This window comes from Mus caroli, unplaced genomic scaffold (assembly GCF_978045245.1).
Source record: "Mus caroli unplaced genomic scaffold, Mus_caroli_1 scaffold_1, whole genome shotgun sequence".
Classification (NCBI taxonomy): domain Eukaryota; kingdom Metazoa; phylum Chordata; class Mammalia; order Rodentia; family Muridae; genus Mus; species Mus caroli.
In genome coordinates this window covers 189,322,042-189,328,977 of record NW_028227256.1, presented here as the reverse complement: position 1 = coordinate 189,328,977, position 6,936 = coordinate 189,322,042, and the positions used below count along the sequence as shown (strand labels likewise).

The 6,936-nt window shown below is 46.3% G+C and overlaps 1 long non-coding RNA gene across 1 annotated transcript; it reads left to right on the top strand.

Moving 5' to 3' along the window:
- The first annotated feature begins 1,457 nt into the window (after positions 1 to 1,457).
- On the top strand, positions 1,458 to 6,610 carry LOC147006299 (uncharacterized). The gene is made up of 3 exons (XR_015046649.1): positions 1,458 to 1,524; positions 1,881 to 2,522; positions 5,651 to 6,610. It is a non-coding gene; the product is annotated as an uncharacterized LOC147006299 (long non-coding RNA).
- The last annotated feature ends 326 nt before the right edge of the window (positions 6,611 to 6,936 follow it).

Here is a 6,936-nt window from a genome sequence, read left to right as displayed (position 1 = left end):
CTAATAAAGCTAATTATTGAATACTAGTGATATTAAGCATTCAAAATCTGGAAGCATGAACAAATGAGAGGCAAACTGCCTGATAAGTCATTCTTCTTCTCCTTGGTGTGACTGGATTCCTGACAACAGCAACTTAAGGAGGAAGGAGGCTCCCAGTTCCAAGGTGCATAGCTCATCCTGGCAGGACAGGCATGGCCCCAAGAGATCAAGGAGGCTGGTCTCATTGTATCCACAGAAGCAAGCAGAGAAGATGTGTGTGGGCGCTTAGCTTGCTTTCTCTTTGTTCTTCAGGTTGGGACCCCAGCTCGAGGTGTGGTGTTGCCTACATTTGGGATATGTCCTCTCTCTTCAGTTAAAGATTCCTAGAAACACCCTCATGGGAACACATGGAGGTCTGTTTCTATGGTGATTATATAATTTACTTATTTCTATTTTACGTACATTCGTGTTGAAGGTATGTCTGTGTGAGGGTGTCAGACCCGTGGAATAGGAGTTACTGACAATTGTGAGCTGCCATGTAGTGTGTCGTCAAGTTGCCAATGATGGTAAACCCACTTTGGCTGTGCTGTATAGATGGTGTGAAGAGGTGACAAAGTCATCTGGGCTGGGCTGGACACGGCTGGTTAATTCTTTTCTGCATTAGTGCAGCGCTTGGCTTGTTTGATGCTCTTACAGGGGCTGGAGATGTAGCTCAATCTGTAGAGTGCTTATCTAACATGCGTGAAGCTCTAGGCTCAGTTCCTAGCACCACATAAACTAGGCATGGTGGCACACACCCATAGTCCAGAACTTACATGTAATATAAGTACAGTGAGGCAGAATCAGAAGTTCAAGGACAGTCTGAGACCCTGTCTCAAAAAAAATTTTTTCTGAATAACAACTTTTTTTTTTAACACTTAGTTATTTTATGTGGATGTGGGTATGTGGGCCACAGCACTCATGTGGCCAAAGAACAACTCGCAAGAGTCCATTCTGTTTCTACCATGTGGGTTCTGGCAATTGATCTCAGAACATCAGGTTGGCAGCAAGCCCCCTTCTCTGCTGAGCCATGCTACGGCCCTTGCTGTAGTTTCAATAATAAAGCCCTGTCCATTCTGTGTAGTTCTAGTGCCTGGAGAGAGATGACGACATTCTAGGGACCCTCCAAATCCAAGGAATGTCATTATGTCTACCCAGTGTTCATGTCCCCAGAGAATACACATTTCAGTTCCAAGAAACTGCACCAAATAAACACCATTGTAAACACAGCCACAAAGGAACAGAAGCAAACCAAACAAGCAAACCAAACTAAGGGAGGCCTGAGTCCTCACAGTGGGTCACGAGCATTTCTAAACAAACACAGAAGGAATCAATCGCACCTGCTCCGGAGCCTGCCAAAAGAATAGAAAGCAGATCCAAGAAAGTCAGACTGGCGCCCAGAGTACCCACTAGGGCCAAGCAGGAAGCTTGCTGAGGGAGGAGAGGCCAGATTAGCAGGTGGGGTAGGGGCACCCCAACTGCATGCCCCATGGGAGGCACACTCAGGTAGGTTACATAATCGCCTGGCTTTTATTGAGTGATCAAAAGCACAGGACATACCGGCCACTCGCTCCCTTCCGCAGCACGGGGTGGGGAGTTGCTAAGGGACAGGCTGGTAATCACGTGTTAAGTTGTCCGTGTAGATGAGAAAAGGGTGTCAATACAGTCCTTGGAGCAAGGGCAGGGCGTTCAGAGGTTAGCAGCCAAGTATCTGCCCCGTCCCTTCTGTTAAGCAGAAGCGCTCTGCAGCCAACGGGAAAAAGGTTCAAGCTTTCTGAGTCATCTCAGACTTACTGAAAAATCTGTATTTTATGTTAATTTTTGACATCTGCATTAAAAATATTATTATTATTTTTTTTTAGCGCACTTTGAATTCACACTTGGCATGGATCATCAAAGAAAATGCAAGTGCAGAATAATCCAGGACCTCTTGGTGATTTATCACCCAAATTGCTGTCACTGGATCCCTGTTCTTCTGGGTCCCACAGGCAAAGTTTGGAACCCAGATCTCTGGGTCTGTGAAGTCAGTGTTCCCCTGAACTGTCTTCAACCTTTGAATCTGGGACAGTCCTCAAATGCTTTGAGTTAACTCCACCCCTTTGTCTTCTGTGCCATAACACCGAATGCCTTGCCACCCTAGGAATGTAGCCAAAAGGAGCCAACCGCCTGCATTTGGAACTCAGAACAAATACCAGCAGTCACAGCATCCCACAGAGCTCTGGAGGTGCTGAGAAACCTGCACATGGACTTGTTGTCTACTTTCTATTAGCAGAACAATGTTGGCCCGGGTAGAAGAGGATTCAGGGATACGAAGGCTAAGGTGTCTTGAATGTGGATCTAAGACAGACCTTATGGCTCCCAGAGTCTGAATCCTATTCCTGAATCTTCCTTCTTCAGCCTCAAGGCCCAGCACCACCATCCTGATCTCTGAACTCTGGTGTTGACCACAGGAAAACGCCTTTGCTTGTTCTTGGCAACCCTCCACCACACAAGGACAAAAATAGGTCAGTGCACCTCTCCCAAGCTCTTTGCTTTCACTGATGAGAAACAAACGCCCGTTTGGTTTACTTTCCCTTCCAACATTCAGGACTGAGAGATTGGGGTTGGGGGTTAGTGAAGCCAAGAGTTTAAGTTTTGAAACCTAAACCATTTGACAGGTCCCATGAAGTACTGGAAGCCAAGAGCTCTGTGGTCCAGTCAACACTCTTGCACATTGTGTCTTAGTCACTAAACATAGCTCAGCGTTTATTTATTCCGGTATCTTAGATGCAAACAGAGGAACAACCGCGAGGTAGGTTTGTGCGTCACGCAAGAGAGAACTCTCTAAAGGAGCCTTCCATCCAGGGAAGAGAGAGCCCTTGGAAGTGGGAGATACCTCCCTTCTGATGATACTAACGAGCTCTTAGCTGTACTGTTAGTGTGAGTGTGGAGTGGGGTGACCTTTCTGCTATCTTTAAGCCCTTGATTCTGTGGCTCTGTGATCTTTATCTCCATGAGCACTGAAGTCTGGCCTGGCTGGTTATGATAAAGCGTGCTGACTCAGTAAAAGCAGATTCAAGATCACAAAGCATTTGTCGGGTTGTGAGGAATACTTATGAGGTCCTGTGGCCACATGTAAATCCTAGAAATATTTCTGGATGTTTCCATCATGGAGAATCCAGGAAATCAGCCTTCTCGTTGGAAACGCTGAAGCTTATGTTGGATCGTGAGCACACTCCTACGTCTCCTCACTCAGAACCCTCCTGAGTGGGGTTGTTCCAATAAGCTGGGCATTTCAGAATTGTTTATTCTCCATCCTCAAGTAAATGTCATTTGGAATCTTAAACTGGAGGCATCTGAGACTGAGACTCTGCAGCCATGTCTGCTCTTTCCACACCCTCCGTTCCATCCACACTCCTGTCTGCTACACACACACACACACACACACACACACACCCGTCTATTCCATCAGTGACAGCCCTAGCCCTTGGGCCAAACCTTGAAGTCACATGTGACTTTCCCCTTCACAACTTATAGCCAAACTGCCAGAAATCCCTGTTGGCTCTACTATCAGTTTACACCCAGAATCTGTTTCCAGCCTCATGTTCTCCCAGGCTAGCCATCATTTTCTGTCACCAAGACTCTTGCCACAATCTTCCAAGCCACCTCTCAGTTTCCATCCTCCAGAGGAAGCAGTGGAGATGTTCTGGGTGATGACAGTGCTTCCGTGTTGCTAGACACTTGCCAAAGCTCACAGAGCACATTTAGACTGGCAAGAACCATATTTAAGCTGTATTGTGACAAAGCTAATTAAAATTAGTATTTGTTTAAGACTATGAAAAAAATGCTTTCCCATTTCATTCAGAGTAAAACCCAAAGATCTTGTGGTGGCATTTAAGGTCCTATGTAATTAATCACAAACACACACACACATACACTCACACTCACACAAACACACACACACACATACTCACAGACAGATAGACATACTCACATAGACATACAGACAGATGTACAAACACACATACTCACACACATGCACACACACAGACACACATATACATACACACATACACAGATACACACTCACACACACACAGAGACACTCTCACACATATCCTTCAACCCTTAACCCTCAACCCTCTGACCACTTGCTCAGTCCTTTCCTTTTGACTTTTTCTGTTCTAGCAGCACTGACCTCCCCACTGTGACCCAACAGACACAAGTGCTCATTTCAGGGTCTAAGTGCTCTTTGCAGGGTCTTAGTGCTCCCTGCAGGGTCTTGGTGTTCCTTGCAGGGTCTTGGTGCTCTTTCCAGGGTCTTGGTGCTCCTTGCAGGGTCTTGGTGCTCCTTTCAGGGTCTTGGTGCTCTTTGCAGAGTCTTGGTGTTCCTTGCAGGGTCTTGGTGCTCTTTTCAGGGTCTTGGTGCTCCTTGCAGGGTCTTGGTGCTCCTTGCAGGGTCTTGGTACTCCTTGCAGGATCTTGGTGCTCCTTGCAGGATCTTGGTGCTCCTTGCAGGGTCTTGGTGCTCTTTGCAGGGTCTTGATGTTCCCTGCAGGGTCTTGGTGCTCCCTGCAGGATCCTAGTGCTCCCTTCAGGGCCTTAGTGTTCCCTGCAGGGTCTCGTCCATGTTGCTCCTTCTTACTATATATGCATGACTTTTTTCTCTTCACCTTCAAATATCTTTTCAATTGTTCTTTATTTATAACAAGTTGGATTGATTTTTAAATTACATTTATTTATTTCTTTTAGTGTGTGTGTGCACATGTGCATGCATTGAAGTCAAAACACAAATGATGAGAGTTGTTTCTCTCCTTCCACCAAGTGGGGCCAGAGATTGGCCTCAGGTGCTCAGGCTTGGTGGCAAGCACCTTTCCTCACTGAGTCATCTCAACAGACCCTCAATTGTCGGCTTTGTAGTAAGGCTTTTCTGGACCATCCTGTTTATCCAGCCTGCCTTCTAGTAGAAGTTATAAACAGCTATATTTAGTGCAATCATCAGCACAGTTGGGTTTAAGCCCATTGTTTTGCTACTTACTTTCAATATATCCTATCTTTTCTCCATTTCCTTTGACCTCTTCTTCTGCTTTCTTCTATGTGAAGCAAAACAAGAGGTTTTTAACTCTCCGTTTTGCCTTTTATTGGCTGGCTAGCTTTTCAAAGTCGTGGTTGTCTCGGTAGTTTCCCTAGAAATTTGAATATGCTTTGGAATTTACCAATGATATTTCTTAAAATATGATTATAGCATTCCACATATAAAGAAAGAAACATTAGTCTACCCATCCTTCCTGCCTTCCCGGCTTTTGTGCTATCATCATGGTGCCTTAGTGTATCCCTACATGTGGTATGAACCCTGCACGTTGTTGCTAATTTTTGGTTATGTCAAATTTGTCCTTTCTGTGGAGAACATTTGAAAGTACATAAGTGTGTGTGTGCGCACACACAGGGTGTGTCTTAGCCTTCTCTTCTTACTCTCTGTAACCCCAACAGTAAGAGGATTGTCTGTGTTACCCTCACCATATTCACACATTTGCTCAAGCCCTCTTGTCAGAAGCCAATACCTTGTCCACCCTGGAGCTGTCCCTGGTCTCACTGCCCCTGTGACCACCACCAGTAACACCAGGACTGACTCTTTGCTTCACTGATCCCACAGACCCTGCTGGAGCCAGCGATGAAGACCTAAAGGGGGTTCCATGTCCTTGGCATAGAAGCAGAAGGCCTGGGAAGTTGGACCTAAGGCTAGTAATCCGCTTAGCAGGTGTCACAGGAAGGGGGTGAGTGTGGCTACTGAGGATGCCCAAGGATGTGCCCTGGCTATCAGGCAGCATGCTGAATTCAAATGACAGGAGGCCTGCCAAACTGAAAATCAAAGAATCGTTAATTCAGTGATTAAGCTATCTGGAGGGCCCAGCCATTTCCAAATACCTGGCCAAATCTCTGATTATATCTGCACATGAAACAGACTGCATGAGACCCAGTCCCACTGTGCCGTCCATTGTCAAGTGTGTCACACCCGGGAGGATTGCCATTAAGCAGACATTTTCCAAACGGGAATTACAGGTGTTTCCCCTCCAGTAAATTAGAGTGCTCAGAGCTTTGGTGCAGGAAGCACATGTGTACTCTGCAGCCCAAGGATAATGCTGGCCCCTAGTCAACCGTCATCAGGAAGCCAGGCTCCAGGCAAGCCCTGTGTCCCAAAATGACTCTGTCAGGATGAGGCAAGACGGAGCCTTCTCAAGTTTCTGAGCAGGTACCATGGAGTTCTAAGAAACCCATTGGAAATTGGGTAACTTAGCACTTAAACAAGTTAACACAGAAGCCTAAGCTAGGCCTGCCAGCCCTGGTGACATTTCTGTACGTGTAAGGAGAAGTGGAAGTCACCTGAGAAACAAACCAGGGAAGCCATCAGTATGCCAAGTCCACTTGACAGAACCTTGCATGCATTCGAGGTGATGTCCGCTGGGGACCATGGCTCTGGGCAACCACCTGGAAGTACAGCTGTGTGCTGGTGTCCTCCTCTCTCCCCTGTGAGGACTGTGCACACCACCCTGTGCACACAGTACCTGTGATAAATGACAATGGTCAGCCACACTCTTCTTCAGCCATCTCTGCTCTGCACCCACAAATGAGTGGCTGCTGCTTTTCTTCCCAGTCAATAAAGCTGTTCTGTCCAAGCTGACTGCCTCAAACTGGACTTGTATCTCTTTCTTCCTTCCACATACATACATACAAACATACATGCACACATGCATGCATACATACATACACACATACATACAAACATACATACATATACATATGTCTCCCCAGTTTGTTGCCCTCAATCCTTAAATTAGATTCCCTCCCCATTTTTACAAGGGTAAGGCACTAGATTAAATATGTGGGGGCTGGAGTAACAGTTCAGCAAATGAGAGCACTGGCTGCTCTAGCAAAAGACTG